The 17,432-nt window shown below is 40.1% G+C and overlaps 1 protein-coding gene across 1 annotated transcript in view; it reads left to right on the top strand.

The window, feature by feature from the left end:
• The window catches only part of LOC124154551 (tyrosine-protein kinase Dnt), a 117,465-nt gene that overhangs the window by 46,263 nt on the left and 53,770 nt on the right, over positions 1-17,432 (top strand). The window lies entirely within an intron of this gene.

Raw genomic sequence — 17,432 nt, 5'->3', positions numbered from 1 at the left:
CTAGGTCCCTGTGACGTCACGTGGAGTGGTATCGCATGGGCGCCAATCTGGCCTTTTTCAAATGAGGATAAAATTGACCATTGCCATTCGTCTAAACTGGGATTTCTAAAACCAAATAATTTGTATACTTATTATGAATACATTAATTCGCAATCAATGCCTTTAATTTTCTTTGATGAAGGAAACTACCCTATTGGTGATCACTCTGATTTTGAAATGCTATCATCGTATTCAAACAGCGTTCATGCGTGGAGCCAAGATTGGGAACCGGAACTTAATCTGAGCAAATGCACGGCGGCACATTTCTTGCGTAGGTCGTCCAACTATTCCCATGTATATGTTGAGAATGGTGTCAACGTAATCTAATAATGTTATATATACAATCACGATATGTGACAATGATTAGATCCCTGACAGAATTCAGAGTGAACTTAAAGTACTTTCTAGTAATATGGCTTATTAGGATACCAGTTCAACAAGACATACAAGGAATTTGATTCGTTGTTTTTTTCACTACCATCCTTTGTTTTCTATCATGATTTAATAAACTAATCAATTCGGGCTTTCTAATAGGTTGTGATTAAAAAACGTAATAAGAGCTGATGTTAACAATTTATATGTCAATCCAATCAGAACTCGAACGGAAATCAAATGAATGTCAATAACGGATATAGTGAATTGAAAACTCTGTAACCTTCTTGAAATGATAACATAATTTAACAAAATGTAGGCAAGTATGCTAACTTTAGGTATTGTTTCAACTAGTTTATTCATTTTATCAAACATTGAAATACTGGTTCTACCCCAGGACCGGAACAGTATTGCTTTTTTAATTCTCATCGCCAAATAGGAGTGCATTTTTGATTATCGACCACAGCTAGCGCGCGGGAGGAAATAAAAACACCACCATCATCACCCACACATAAATATATATACTTGGAGAGGTAGAAAAAAGACACACCACCACCTCCCTTGGTAAATTGAGAGAGAGAAGGATAATGGATTGGGAATATATCGGAAAAACGATGTGGCAACGCCGGGGAGGGGCAAAGTCTCTTAAAGAGGAGAGAGGATGGATGGGTGGATAGATAGAGAGAGGAAAACTGATTTTTTTTTTTTAAACGTTCGTCTACCAGGTAACGACTTGCTTCGCTTGTTTTGTTTCCGATCCTCTTCCTCACGGGAGATAAGGCAAACAAGGGTCCAGTCCACATTGGGGGAGGTGGGGGGGGGGGGAGGAGGGCGTCTGTTTGGAAGGGAGAAAAGCGATAAGGAGCTGGGCTGGATGGGAGAATGCTGCAGCCAGTCTCCAAGCAACCCACACCACGGGAAAGAGAGCCAGCGGGAGTGGGAGTGGGTGGTATGCAGGCAGGGAGAAGAGGTGGGAAGAGGTTGTCTTCCTCCCTCCCTGCTTCGCTTGGGCCTGGGAGAGAGGCGTCGCCGTCGTCTCGGCAACCTCCGCTAAATGCTCCCGGACAGCGCTATTCAAATGTTTTGTTGACATATTCCCCGCGCCTCCTCGGCACGTAATGCTGGTGGCCCTTTTTTTACACGCCCGTTTACCGCTGAATGTCATAGGAGAAAAAGGAGGTATTCGGGCGTGTGTTTAAGATGAGGATGATGACTTCCATGGGCTCCTTTGCTGTCAAAATGTTTATATGATGCAGATTCAATTAGTGGTTTTGAGACTGTTGGATTTATCAGCGGACACTAACTTTTCGTGAGCAATTTCTCTTGTGAATAAGAAGGTTTCCACGGTGTTAAGACTCCAAATTGTTGCCAGAATCAAGTTGCGTGTTCAAGGAAGTTTTTAGTTTTTCTGTTTTAATATTCTTTCACATAATGAAATATCCTTACATCATTTGAGTAATGCATGTAAAAACATTTTGGCACCCTAAAAACAGGCCTCTTGCCAAATAGGACACCTAAATTCCAAATATTTTAATAAATATCGCATGAATTCTTTCGTTTTTTTGGAAGATTAAATTATTATTGTTATTGTATTACTCTCTAATGTCTTCATGGTCGGAATTCTAGTTCCCAATGGTGAGAGGTTTCGTTTATTTTCCTCTTGCAAAGTTCGAATTACTCGGTGAATCTAGAGACAAAAGTAAAGAGACATCAGAACCTCCTTATTTCTATTTATAAATATATATATTTTCCCACATTTTCGATTTCATATATTATTTCCTATTTAGATGGTATTGGAGAAATTCTTCTCATTGGAAAACTCTTCTCATTCCTGGCACTCTGATTGTTAAAAAAAGCTGAGAAACTCGATAAAAAATATCTTTCCATATTCGCCGAGAGTCGTGTTGAATCCAATGCTGGTATACCGTAAAAGCAATCCATTAGAGTATTTCACGTGATCAGTGGCGAGACCATTAATGAGTAGAAACAGCTGTAGTTCTTTAGAAAAATAATATGAATTTATCACAGTGTTGAAAAAATATATCCATGCGCGACATCACGTATATTTTTAGAGCAAGCCCCATTCGATAAATTCGTGGCTAGTAAAAGTCGTGAAATAGCGACGAATAAGAACAGAGTAGTAGATGGGCACATCTTTGAAAATAATTCACCCCTGTTAACTTTCACTTTTGTGTTTTGAACATAACATGATTTTTTGAACATGAAAAATTGAGCATAGTACATTAGCACATGTGAACTATACGTGCTTATTAAGTGTATGTGCACTAAATACGTAGTGTTTGAAAATAAAACAAAAGAAGAGGCTAAGATTCGCCTTATGAACACTTCACAGTGAGGCGGGTAGCGGGGCAGTATGTAGATTCATATGAATTTAATAATTCAAAAGATAAGACGCCTGCGCGGAATTCATTGAAATTCTTAAGAAATTACTAAAGCAGCAAAATAAAACGTTAATTTCAAAAATACTTTCATATTGCTTTTACAATTGCACAAAGAATGATACTGAAAAATGTCGTGGCTGTATATTGAGTTGTTTGGGCAAAACGTTGATGGTTGAAATATTCAGTGAGTCTGTTTGGACATATTGCTATGTTGGCTTACGCTATGGGACTACACATTCTCTGAATTTTCTCAGCCCACGTTTTTTTTTCTCATTACGGCTTTGTATCTCCTCTCCACATCAAGCTTACAGAGAAACTCCACGCCGTACAATTCAAGCGCGATAACTTCTTCCTTCTGCCAAATGTCTCCTTCACACGAGAGTGGCAAATGAGGTGTTTATATATTTTCCCACGTTTCGAAGCGGTTCAGGGTGTCCGTCAATTTCGCCCTTAATTTCAGAACTCTCTGTCAGTGGAGATTGAGTGCAAGGAGAGTTCGACGACCGCTCTCGACGTTCGTAATGGAATTTCTCGACACACTTCCTCAATCTTCGATGCCTCCGCCGCGATAACTTACGCGATAATTTGCTCCCCAATCAACACGCGCGTTAATGTCTCCTTGGCACGTTAAATATTACACCGGAATCCAAGACCATCATTCTAAAACTCATCTTTAATGTTGTGAATTTCAAGTTTTCCCTCTCGCGTGTTCTAGGCACATTTATAGTGAGCTAGCGTAGGTTTTTAAGGCTGCGTATGAAATAAAAGAGGTATAAATAATAGTATTTGCTGTAATTGTGAAATAAAAATCAGGAGCCCATCCTTCACACGACATAATATGAAAGTCAACAGCGATGATCTTAACAAAATATCTGTATTTTGCAATAGCAATGGAAATTTTTGTTGGCTTCGGTGACGGTGGAATGAAGTGCTCGTCAGCCAAACCTAATGATTCCCGCCTGGGTAGGTTACCCCCATCCAGTGCATGGATGATTATGATCGTAGTAAATTGTTGCTAGTGAAATTGTAGTGTGGTAACGTGATGCTTTACGCCAATGTTTTAAATGCGCTGTTTTCGGGAAAGTGAAGACAATGAAGTACATTAAACGATTATGACGAACTGTTAAAAATTATCTCCCCAAACTCGGTTAATTTCTGCGATATATTTCGTGATTATCCGCGTAAAGTTAGCAATTTCAACATAATCACTGAGCCTTTATTATAACTGACGATATGTTCGAACTGAAAAACCGTATTTTATGCGCAAGTCGTGAAGCTTACTTCGTCGAGTTCTACCCACGACTAGGCCTAGTAGTAATAGGCAGCGTAAGGTTGCAATGTTATTTGCGGTGCCTAAGCGAGAAGTAGCAGGATTATATGCAAATGTGTCCGGGGTGATTATTTATTACACCTGAGCCCGGGTTTTATGGCTGTTGTGGGTAGCGTTAATGATTTATGCCCCCTGAACGTGCTGTGTGTACAAGTTTTTTTGTTGGTGCTAGAATTAGCGCCAGGGAAGAAGTGAAGTGTCGGGCTTCACAGGTAGTTCTCTTGAAAATTAACCCGCTAGGAAACTCTTAAAACTCATGCCATCAAGACCTATGATTAGGAGCGACTGAGGAATAATCGAGATAATTTTTTCCAAATATCGCTTCCCGTTACAGTCGTTGCAATGCGAAAATTATGCGTGCTGTCTGTTAACAGCTAATGATTTAAAGAATGCAACCACTAATGGTAATAACATATCATTATTTAGCCTGGATAAGGAGAAGATTTAAACCAGGACAGCAGATATTACGTTGGGATATTCGCTTGACATGAAATTTGATGTAAACCGATCGATTGGGCTTTCGCTTGGGGAAAATTCTTGCCGAATGAAGACCTTGGTCAATTTCAAAAATCGAAATTCATGAAAGTTTTGATGTAAAAAAGTTTTTCGTGCGTGGAGGCAATAAAGCTATTCTTGACGATCTATCATGCCATTAATGCATCTTGTAGCTATTATGTCATTCATCATTGTCTTTTAGTATTCTTTAAAAAAACTCGTAAATTAAAATTATCGCATTGGGGTAGAGCGGTTAGTATTTCCGTTGAACTGTCTAACTTCCGTTCCTGAATTATCCCTCATCCGAATAATTTATGAACTATGTTCAAGAAGGAATTCTTATCGCCTCCCACACAGTAGCATATTTATAACCTCGTGGGTCCTTGATAGCTCTTCCTTTTTTTCATTCGTGCATCCTTTTTTTCTTCCCTCGAGGCTGTTGCGTAACATGAAGTACAAAAATTTCAGAGGATGGCTATAAGGCTGCCAGCCCGCATAGATGGTACGTATCATTCGTCGATTATGTTTTCCGGAAGTTTGCTTCGGTAACGACGCTGTGACTAAACACAGACGTTTATGAAATTGGGAAGCCCCATCAATCTGGGCAATGTTTTCTTTTTTTCGCCACCAGCGCTTGTCCATACAACTTCCTCGATCATCTCAGCGTGATGGCTCGATGAAAGAGAGCAAAATTATGGCGTGCTCAAATGCCAAGGAGGTCGCAAATCCTTGCGTGAGAATTTCAACTGGAGCGGGGCGGAAAATTGGATTTTTCAGAAGTAGTTGGGGATTGATTCAACAAGTAGATATGAAGGGTGAACGTTTATATCCACGTCAGTCATTGTCATCTTTGAGGATTAAGGGCCGCTCCCGGAGTGGTTTCCTTGGTGAAGAATTTTCCTTCTCGTCAGTATTTTTTTCCCTCCGGAAGCTCCTCGAAAGATAAAGCTACATTTCGTAAGGTTTACTCAGCTTTTTTTCACTTTTTTGAGCTTCTCAGATTGTGCGTATCTTTACGCTTGTTACAGTCAATAAATATCAACTTTGTCTGGTGAGACGACAGGCGTTTCCGATAACCGGGACGAAATATGGCATTTCGGAGCTGGAACTTGAACATGTAATGAAGAAAGTGTTTACGCTAGAGCGTTTGTTTGTGATACGAAGTGTCTGACCTCCGACGATTCGACGATTGAGATCTATAAAGCCCTCCATTTTTCCTCCTGAAACATTTTCCGATTCGCAGCTTGGCGCCTAAAAATAGCTAGAGAATAGCGTTGTGCTGATGGTATTGGACTTATTTTTATGGGACCCCGAATATCTTTTACCCTTTAAATTGACACAAGACGAATTTAAAAAATTGTGTAGGTTTCTGAAAGCCAAAAACATGTCAGTTTAAGATTTTATAAAAATTAATATGCATCGCCATAATCGGTCTGACCATATCAATATTGTATTTCTCGTATGATATGTAGCACGATGTGGTGGTAGTAGTTAATGCTTGTTAAATAAGATATTGTTTTGTATCAACTGATTTTATTTTCATGCGACTCGTTTAGTTGTTACAATAACATTTTCAGGTGTACTTGAAAACGTTGTTGTAACAACTAAATGCGTCGTGTGATGTAATTTTGCGGAAGTAAATTCAGTGGAAACATTGCAATGTCTTACTAAGATTAAATATTGTCACGATTAACGTAGGTCCGAAAATTTTCGCGACGTTGATAAGATGATTTCTGAGTTTTCTTCGGGTTTTCACCACGTCCGTTGGCTTTCGTTGACAACTATTACGCTGACTGCAATATCAGGGAAACTGTTGTCAACAATTGCCAACGACGTCGAGAAAACCCGAAGAAAATTCAGAAAGCATCTTCGCCACCATTATGACGTGAAGTAATGGGCCATTTCTTAGACAAAAATAACTCTTCTTTCATGCATGAGTATTTTCTTCTCTTTATTGTATAGATATATATATTTTTTTGTATAATAGTTGGAGAGTAAAAGAACTTGGTTTATTTATGTTTCTTTTCTATTGCAGGTAAGGCTTTTTGAACTGCTGTTCAAGCGTTGCACTGTGTCGACCAATGGTTTCATCTCGTTGGTGGTACAGGAAAGTAAAGTGGAATTTTTTCACATTTTCTATTGCTGGAAGAAAGTTTTTTAGTGATGCTATGGATCCTTCAAAGGTTTCACTTTTCTGTTGTTAATTCTTACATTCCATTGCGCTTGTTGACGTGACACTCCATTGTACGTTATAACTTTTTGAGCCATAACATTAATATGGTAATTGAGAATGGATATCGCCCAGGATAAAAACAATATAATTTACGATAGAAGATAAAATTTACAAAATTTATTATAAGTTATACTATTATTATTATTGTGGGAAAACGTAGTTTTCAACATGCCGGACACTTTATGCTCACGCTACGACACAATTATTACGCTTAAGTGCCCTTAAAATGTACCAGTTCCCTACAAGAATTGATTTTTATAGTCATTGGTAATATTCTAATGATAATTTGAATTATAGCTAGGAAGTGTGTGTTGTATTTTAACTAATTTTCTTTGGGATATACATTTCTACATGCACTCTTTGTTTGACGCCTATTAAAAGCGCACGAGATTTTTAAAAAGCGAAATATTATTTTTCCCAAACAAATAATAAATTTTCATCCTGGTGACTCTTTGAATTTTGTACCTCTAAATTGAATGAGTCATTATATTTTTACGTCCGCTCGAGGGTATTCGCAGCCTAACGGATGGATTTCTCTCCGTCTTCGGCCGAGGAAGTCGAAAATATCCCTATCCAAGCAACAGTCTTTCGCTGCCGGAATAATTCAACACTGGGAAGAAATGTGGTTCGCGTTTCCATGGCCAGCATTATCGATAGAGGAAGGAAAGGAGATTACTTTTTTCACATAGGATCGATTGTGTCTTCGCCTCGTCTTGTGTGGAATGCGTAACTTTGCCGTGAGGACGTTTATTTACGCAAAACCAGGTGCGAAATCAGAACGGCTTTTCACTGACTAGCCTCCTCTTTCGAGCCCAAAATCCAAATAAATTCCCTCCCCCCGTCTCACTCCAGAGGAGGTAGCGGTGATTGATTGATGCCCCCAAAGCAAGCGCACCTCGCCGGTCCGCTCCCCCGCTCCTCGTCTCCGATTGATAGACTTTCGGGTTTTGCGTCGCCCTCGAGAAAGAGCAAAACAACAAATTGCGCGCACACCGTCTTGTCTTCGGGGGAGGCAGAATGGATCGAACGCATCCCATGAACCCGGAGAGGGGTAAACAATTCGTTATTTACACGAAATCGGCCGTTCATCTGGAACGAGTCAAAACTTTCTTCCCGTCCAACAGACCACATTCTCAAACTGATTGATCGCTTTCGATTCAATCCTAAACTGGGATAATTGGTTATCCGTCGTTACGGGCCGATTATTTAATTTTATCGCATTCGTTTGTTATACAATTCGTTGTACAATAATGCGAATATTTTTTATCGTATTTGGATTCTTATTTTATGCGAATTCTTTTTCGTCTTAAACAAATGGCGAACAAAATTTGTTTTCTCTTTTATCGAATCCTGAAACAATTAAAAAAAATTAAAATAGCTAATTTTAACTGAATTTTAATGTATTTTAATCAGTTGGAAAAAAACGTAATCATCCCTTCGATGCCTTTTTCATGTATTAGGTAATCTTTGCACCAGAGGACGCTGCGTACGAGATTAAGTTAAATTATAAAGTCTCAGTTATATGTTTTAAATTCGGCGTGATTTGCGTTATTCGATCTTATTCATTTATTTTCCGTTCACATTTGAACGATAAAACCAGCGATAACAACTTACAACCATTTATTAGGCCAACGATACATAAACAGTTGCCTGCAGCATACCGTCACTCATCTTCCCATTGCCTTTTCGCGCTTGGAAGTTATTTTGTGTCGAGGATTATGCTTGGACGCCTCTCTTATGGCATTTTTATGGAGACCGCGTTGGTATTCGTGCCATTAAATTGGCACGAAATGGGAAATGATGTGTGACCAGCCTCATTTTATTTACTTATCCTTTCCATGACGAGCTGTTCGACAGCCTCTTAAGCTTTCCAACCGACCTTGACAAACACACCTACTAAAGTGACACTTTTCCTGCCCAGCAGGTGTTAGGCGTAGTGGAAAGAAAAGTGGAATAAGAATTTATTCCGAATGTGCATCGGCTTCCAATTCTCCCCAGTTACGTCATAAACCTTCGAGGGAAGGCTCATTCGCGTCAATAGTCACTTCGCAAGTAGCCGGTTTACGACTTCGTATTTCTGCCGTAATGACTGCAGTGGTATTTACCATGACTGTAAGCTATTACAGATTAACTTCCATATTTGACGTCAAATAGAGTGCTAAAATATCATGGAGCCCTAAAGCCCATACAGTTCCTTAAATATCCACTTATATTTTTCACGCTTTTCTTGAATTCAATGAATCAAATATTTGATAGAAGAGAAGAGAAAAGAGTTGGTTAATGCCTTTATGATAGCTCTACTGAAAAATGCACGTATTATAGTTGTGCTTCTCAGCATTACTTTTCTTCGTAATTCACTTTCGGTTAGCATGCCTCTTTGTATGGATAAATAGTTTATTTTATTCGCCTAATTTAGCAATCGATCTTGCTGTCACTTTTATCATAAAACTCATTCATGATTAATAATTGGAAAGACTAGACGAAAGGAAACTATTACGATTTATTTCTTACACAAATAAAGGATTGCTCTAAACATCCTATCTGAATGTATGTATCCCCGATTGTTAACCTCCATCAATTGAGCCCGTAATTATAGAAAGGGTAAAAATCATCTTTTGGATTCAATTCAATATTTAATGAATACATAAATGGATTGAAACTGCAAATAGCGAGAATTTCCAAACAATTTTTAAAATAGTGACTGTGAGATTTCATTCTTCTTTTGAATTTCGATGAATAATGAATATTAAAAGAGGACTTCTCATTAACTAGGGTAATGATGTGAGTAAATCAAAATTACAGGATTGTGGTGATGGAATCAGTGGCAACCGAAAGAAAAGTATTTGCTCCGTTATGAAAATACACCTAACTGTTGCCCAACGAGACAATAAACTAAGTACAATCGCGTCTCCTCCAAAACTTAGGTCCTCAGTCTTCTTTAGGCCACGAATATGGCTGTAATTGAAGTCCTCGTTAAGTTTATTTCGAAGAAAAAAAATGATGGAGGCTGATGAGTGCCTTAAGATCAAACTGGTTAACGACCATCTGCACTTCCGGTGAAATTTATCGCTCCGTAAAATTTTATTACGTGCGCATGAATGCTCCGCCGTGATGCATTCGGTATTGAGGCTCAAAAGGTCAGATTTAATGATCAGGTTGGACTTGCATCTGTGTATTTTACGAGTGGAAATTTGTCTTTTCCTCCAGGTCGCATGAACTGACCGTTGACAGCTGAAATTGATTGTTTCACTCCTCGATATCCACACTTTCTTTTAGCGACCACCCTGGAATAGCTGCACCGGAAACAATTCATCTACTTGGTAATACGGTGCCACAACCTGTTTTATTTGTACGTAGTCGAAGAATGTATGTTAAAGTAGGTATTTGCATGGCTCCTTTTATACACCCACTGCGAACCGTGGCATTTTTTCTGTAAACAATAGGCTGAAAATCCGGCCCGGAGCAAGGCCCGTTGAGAATCATGGAACAAGGCCTGGTTACAAGATATATTGGCTTGTAAGCGTTATTTTTTATCATGAACAATAGAGTTCACCGCGCAGCCGCACCACCTTGCACGAATGCATGACCAGAAGATAGATTTTTATATAATTTGATTTATGCATCATTTTTTTAGAGCTAAATCGTATCGTGCAATCCCTTTGAAAAAAATTAATCAACTATATGTATAAAAGATTTATCTTACCGTGAATATGGTATTAAGGTGGTGCAGTCATTTGATTTATCGTCAGGAGACGATCAGGTCATCGGTTGTACGGAAAGCACCAAAAAGGGGTAATCTATCTCTCATTGCTTCAAAGTAATGCCTGTATGAGGAAAAGAAAAATTATCCACTTTTATTTTCATATGTAGATGATAATGGCAACGGAGTGAAAGCTGTTGGAGCTAAAGCTAAATGACTTTTAATCGGACGACTTGTAATAGCCTAGGTAAATTCTAGACAGTAGTATACACTCGTGTGTAAGTCAAAACCTCGATCTGTATAATAGCATTACAGGAAAATTTGTATTGTTCAGGTATAATTATTGTGCTTCTCAGCGTTAATTTTCTTCGAAATTAACTTTTGGTTATCATACCTACTTGTATGTGTAAATGGTATATTTTGTTCGAATTATTTAGCACTCCATCTTAGTGTTAATTGAAGATAAGGCTGAATCGTTTGGAGTGTTTAATGCAGCTTAATTTTTCATGGTTTTTCTTTTATGAAATTCGTTTTCCTTGGCCAAAATAAATTCTTTTATCAGTCTGTTTCGCGATTCGTCTCTCATACTTTATCATTTTCGTCGAAACTATAAATATGATTTCTAGGCAGATTTATTTTGTATTTACATCAAGCGGAAAATTTTCCAACTCTGGCGAGGGGATGACAATTTTTGACAGTTCAAAACTTTTAATACCCTCACGTTGATACACATTAAGTTTCTATCAAATACTGGAAACATTCAGGGCTAATAAATGTTCAAAAGTATTTTATCGTTAGTGATAAAATTCTACTAAGTCCTGTTTTACTTTATTAGTGAAAAAAAATCTTGTTCTGAATGCTTGATCAGTCAACACATGGCGACTACAGTTGAGGGAATATTATAATTACTATATTTTCAGAATTTTTAGGGAGTGGCGCAGAAATTAAGACCCTGTCTCTCGAATCCATGAAGGAGTTCGGTTGTGCGTTTGACATCGGGTAATGAAGAGGAAATAGTTTGGTTGCATAACCTTTTGCAGTACTAACGTATACTTGTCCTTATTTGCCTCCTTAGTCTGTCTCTGAAATTTTCGGAATAGTACGATAAATAGGTATTAAAAATTTTTTTTCGTGTATTTCGCGAAATGATTCTCATTCCACACAGTAATAAACCCGAAAATGAATTAGACTGGTATACCTTAAATCTTGTGTGATATGGTGTACGACTTGGTGGATGTTATTAATATTGGTTAAAGGAAACATTGCAATTTTCGCCTGAATTTACTGTTGCACGACACGTTTCGTTGTTACAACAACATTTTGAAGCGCTTAAGAATGTTGTTGTGGCAACGAAATGGGTCACGTGAAATAAATTCAGTAGAAATATTGCAATTTCTTATTTAACTAATGCAGTTAAAATGATTGTTTGCTTGGCGTGGCATATTTTATAGATAATCTGGATCGCTGTATGAATGTAAGGAAACGGAATATTTGCCCAAAAGCTTTCCTTTGAAGGGTGAATCACGCTTGGTTACCCACAGCCTTTCAGCATACCCCACGAATGCGAAAAGGAAAGGAATCGCTCGGAAGGAAAACGCTTTGAAAAAGGAGCGAAAGAAAGGATCTTTTCGTCAAACGGGAGGCAAAACAATGAGGCACCCAACATGCGACGACTTCTTCAAAAAGCCAGAAAGGCAGAGCCGCCGCGAGCGTGCGTGCCTTTCGGACCCATTCCTTGGAATCCAGTCGTGTTTTACCCGCTTGTCCTCCGGAACGCAAATGCGCCGTGGAATCAATTAACACGCGTGTCGGAAAAGACGTGATATTGGCGTGGGGTGAGGTACATGTCAGGGGACCTGGGTTTACAAAAACGGAAAATCAGAGAGAGAGAGAACGGCCTGGAACGAAAGATCGCTCGCGACTGCACGAGAGAAAACGGGAAGGAATGTCTGTTTGGAAACTTATTTCTTACAAATTAAGCATAGATTGAGTGTAGTACACCTTGTATTACCTTCAGGCAGCGGCGGATCTAGGATAGGGACATGTGGGGGCCAGGAAGGGGGAGGGATCTGGGAGGCAACCTCCCTGCAGTGAAGGGGGTCCGGAAGGTTTCAAAAATTTTGAGAATTTCGAAACTTGTGACAACACTTTAAGGTTTTCTCATTACTGATTTTAATGGAATTAACAGTACATTTCAGTAATTTTCACCTCATGGCAACTTTACATAATGCATATTGTATATTGTTTTTATTTCTTATTATATACGGTCTTATATATGTATTTTTTATTATTTAAATATTATAAATATATTTATCAGTTTTAGCTTTAGGGTTTATTGGGGCTCTTCTTTCCTGCATATATTCGACAACCGAACAAAATATCTATTTTATCTAGTGCAAATTGGATACCACAGGGGGGCAATAGCTCCACTAGCCCCTCTCTGGATCCGCCACTGTCTTCAAGTGCACTTCTTCTCAAAATATTCCGTTTAAATGCCCTGGAGGGGATAAATAGTAAGTAATATCCTTTGATTGACTAACATGTTCAAATGCCACCAGATTAAGCCTGAAACAATTATTTCCGTTTTTTTTTAAAGATTGCATCCTATGCAGCATCTATCGATCTAAAATCCATTTTGGAGTGCGATGTGTTACCTATCACTGGGAAACACTATTTATCGATGGCTAAGTTCTAACAACACTTATCTCAAATTCGGCCGGTTTGAGACAGGTATCTTAAACAAAGTGTAATAACATTTAAAAAATAAACTACAAGCAAAATAAAAGTCTTTGTTTGTAAATGAATGCTTCTTTTTCAGTTTTATTAACTTTTGGTTTTTAACTTCAGTGTACAAGTAATAAAAATAATCGTTTTTCTGCTCTGCTAAAAATTGCTATTTTTGATGTACGTGTTGTTGGAACTTAGCCATCGATATGCGATGCATCTCTGCCTACGAGTGAAAAGGCTAACTAGTATCATTGATTGATTCATGCGAAAAAAGCACACGTTTGTCCGGGTGAGTCGGGAGTGGAACAATAAAAAAAAACGCTCCACTTCAAGATTGAACCACGTTGACAGCGAGAGGGACGAAGAGCAGTAGTAGGCTGAGCGAGAGACGACGCCTTAGAAACCTTGGCAGCAGCGCCTTTTGAAAGGGTGGTCGCGAGTTTTGTGTCGGGAGACGTGGGTGAAAAGCGAGCGTGAACTCATATACATATACACTCGAATCGCTCCGTTGGCCGCGAAGAAATGCGGAGCAGCAGCAGCGTGCAAAAGCAGCCATCTGCAGGAGGACGCAGAGTCTGAAAATGAGAGGCCCCTTCACTATACGCAATATGTGGGTTCACTCCCTTTGTGACTTCTCCTATCGCCGTGCCATGAATATTAGGATAATTCTAAAACACAACACATAAATTTATAATGAATATACACGGTGGTTCATCGGTGGTTGTATTCAATTTTTCTAATGAAGCCAGCGCCTCGGTGAATTTTTCTATTATCCTCCAGGGTTTCTCTGTTATTTATTAACCATTCATTAAATTATAGAGAACAGACTTTAACTTGAAGAACTGTGTATAGCAAACCCCCATATATGCCCGTAGAATGTACATACACGAGTGGTTGACGAGGCTAAAGGATGTGTAATCAAAGAATGCCCCTGGCGATGACAGTCATCGAAAAATTAAGTGCTGAGACCTAAGAATCAACTTCAGACTAGGCTATGTGAAATATCTCCATATCGGAAATAAAATTTCAAATGTGAATTTTGTCGAGCACCTATAAGATAATAGTTTCCGAATGTGGTCGATTTTCATCGTGATTGGTGGTCGTCGATTATTATTGATGCTGCTGTCTATTTTCGAGGATCATAAATTGTCTTTATTTTTATTGATAATCGTTCTGAGATAATTCATTGCTTTACCACCGATAACTAATAACCATTATGATTTAGAAATTTTGAAGCTGTTACTGGTGTAGAAACAGTTTTTTGAGCGCTTGCAAGAAGGGTAGGAGTCTCCCATTAAAATGAGCCAGCCTCTTTATCATAAAATAAACCCCCCCTGCTTCCCTTTAGTTAATCAAGTAGCAACGCAAGGTGATGGATCTACACTTAGTGTACACTGTGTGGGTAATTATATTTTTATATACAATTAAATGATAGTCTTTCAGTGATAATTTTTTCTCCATGCTGTTTATCTACACGAAAGAACTGAAAAAATCTCCAGTCTGGACCTTTTGCGGATATTAAATTTTCTTATTTGTCCTACCCTTTTTCTACATCGCCTATCATTTGCCATTTCTTAACGTTTAGCCTGTTTGATGAAGGTGTATAATATATGAGGAAGACATTCAAAAAGTACAATCTAGGCATGTAATGTAGAAAGGCCAAATCCATATACATATAAAAAACATTAATTGGCATGCGAAAAAAAGGATTCCCTTGATCTCCATGGTAGACGAGATCAGGAGAAGTTATCCCGTTATGTTCATCTACATCAACATAATACCCCGCAAGCCAACTAAAAGGCGTGTGGCAGGAGATGTTAGGACATCAGTCGTTTACAGCTAAAAAAATGAAGTGCTCTAACGAAGTTGGGACTAGCGTTTATTAAAGTCCTTTATGGCTCGGGAGAAAAACGAATTCCCATGTCTATCCGTTCGGCAAAACATATCTCTTAATTTATCGCTTCTATAGGACCGGGAAATATAGTGTGGCTCTAATGTTATGTTCTCTATGTCACTCTTAAAGATGTACATTCTCGATTGTTCAAGCAATCTAAGCCTAGCGTGCAGCCTTCGAGTCTCCAACGGCTCCCAGCCTAACTCGCTTAACATCTGGGTAATACTGTCTGTACGCCCGTAGCAGTTTTTGACGAAACACGCAGCCTTCCTTTGTATTTTAAGTTAGTACTAGACGTAGACCTAGTGGGAAGCAAGATAACTAGTGACAGGAGAAGCAAGAAAGAAATTATCAGCAGAATAGCCCAGGCGAAGAGAGCATTCCACCAAAAGAGAGACCTGCTTACAGCGGGAAACTTAAATATGGAAGTAAAGAAACAATTCATAAGAACCTACATCTGGAGTATGCTCCTATACGGAAGTGAGGCATGGACAATGACCGCAGCGGAGAAAGCAAGGATAGAGGCCTTTGAAATGTGGTGCTACAGAAGAATGATGAAAATCAAATGGATTGACCGAGTTAGTAACGAGGAAGTGCTAAGAAGGGTAGGAGAGAAGAGAAGCCTCATGAAAACCTTAATAAGAAGACGGAACAACCTTATAGGCCACATCTTGAGACATGATGGCCTGATGAAGACAATCGTCGAAGGACAAGTGGAAGGCAAGAATGGAAAAGGAAGACCTCGGACAAAATATATGGAACAAGTAAAGAGAGATGTGAAAGAGAAGAATTACGTAGGTGTGAAAAGATTAGCTGATAGGAGAACTGAGTGGAGAGCTGCGTCAAACCAATCCTAGGATTGTTGACCAGTGATGATGACTAGACGTATTATGTTAAGTTAGTACGACGGTAAATGAAGGGTATTTTTCACGTCGTCTAAAGGCCGTTTTACACGGGGCACGGAATTGCGCAGGTTAGAGCTGCATTAATTTCTAAAATGGCGTGGAATTGCGCGAATGCATGAACGACATTAGAACAGGGTCTATTTTGCCGTCTCGCATCCACGCATTCTCGCATGTGTTCTAGCAATTCACCGCTTTACACGACGCAATTTTGATTGCGCCTTCGCACTTACGTCAGATTGCGCAATTCCGTGCACCGTGTAAAACGGCCTTAAGAAAAATCATGGACAGGATTCGTATGAGTCAGAGACGATTTCAGCGAGTGCGGTAGAAAGCGGAAGGCGAGACCGGCGTCGTTCCCGGAGGAAGAGCCCTGACCAAGAGCAGCAGCAGCAGCAGGCCGTGGGCCAAGAGCGTCGTACTTCTGGGAGGAGAGGGCAAGGAGGGAAGGGGGGCGTGCGTGGAAGCACTAGGAAGACGATAAGCATCCAGCCAGCCGAAAGCGAAGCCTATTCCCTAAACCAACACACGAGTCTCACGCACATATTCTCAGAACACACTCCCCCACTCCACCTCCGTCCTTCCCTCTGGCTGGGTGGGTGTCGAGGAAACTCTCGACCAACATAACCTCCTCCTCTCTGCCCACACCACAGCCCTGAGGCTCACCTGGAAGGGCGAGGGTGTCGGTGCAGGGGACCGACCATCAGGGGTGGTGGAAACCCGGTCGTGACCACCAACGCCAAGAGGGAGATGGTTCGAGGTGGTGGCGCGTCTGCTGCAGGGGGGTGGGCTGCGGAGGAGTCCTTGGTCGGAAGAGAAGGGTGTGGGACAGCGGTGGGATTTGGCCACGCCGGTGGGATGAGGGAACTGAGGGTTATAGTGTGCGTGTGTGTGTGTGAGATATAAGAAGGAAAGGTTTATAAAGAAGAGTGTACGATGGAACACGAAGGGATGTAGTAGGTGTTCGTCCATCGTTATGCTGAAGGGAGGTGGGCTTGGAGGGGAGGAAAAAGGTGAGTTCCTCCTCCGCCCAGCTCGAGGTTGAGGTGTGGGGAAGAAGAAGAGGAAGGCATAAGGAGGAGAGAATGGATGGGAGGAGGAGGAGGAGAGGTGGGGGCAGGAAGCGAGGAAAGGGGAGGGGGAGGCGAAAGAAGTTGATGGGTCTCGTTGTGGACAAACAAGGCGTAGAGAGAGAGAGAGAGAAGTGTGTGGAGGAGGGGGAGGTGGAAATGGGAGGTGAGAGATGTGGAGGGGAGATTGTGGATAAAGAGATGGGTTGAGAAACCGGTTGTGGCTGTGGGGAGGAGCACCTCCTTGAGCACAAGATCGAGTGTGGGG

This window comes from Ischnura elegans, chromosome 2 (assembly GCF_921293095.1).
Source record: "Ischnura elegans chromosome 2, ioIscEleg1.1, whole genome shotgun sequence".
Lineage (NCBI taxonomy): Eukaryota > Metazoa > Arthropoda > Insecta > Odonata > Coenagrionidae > Ischnura > Ischnura elegans.
The sequence above is the reverse complement of the archived record's forward strand: the minus strand, read 5'-3'. Positions and strand labels throughout refer to the sequence as shown.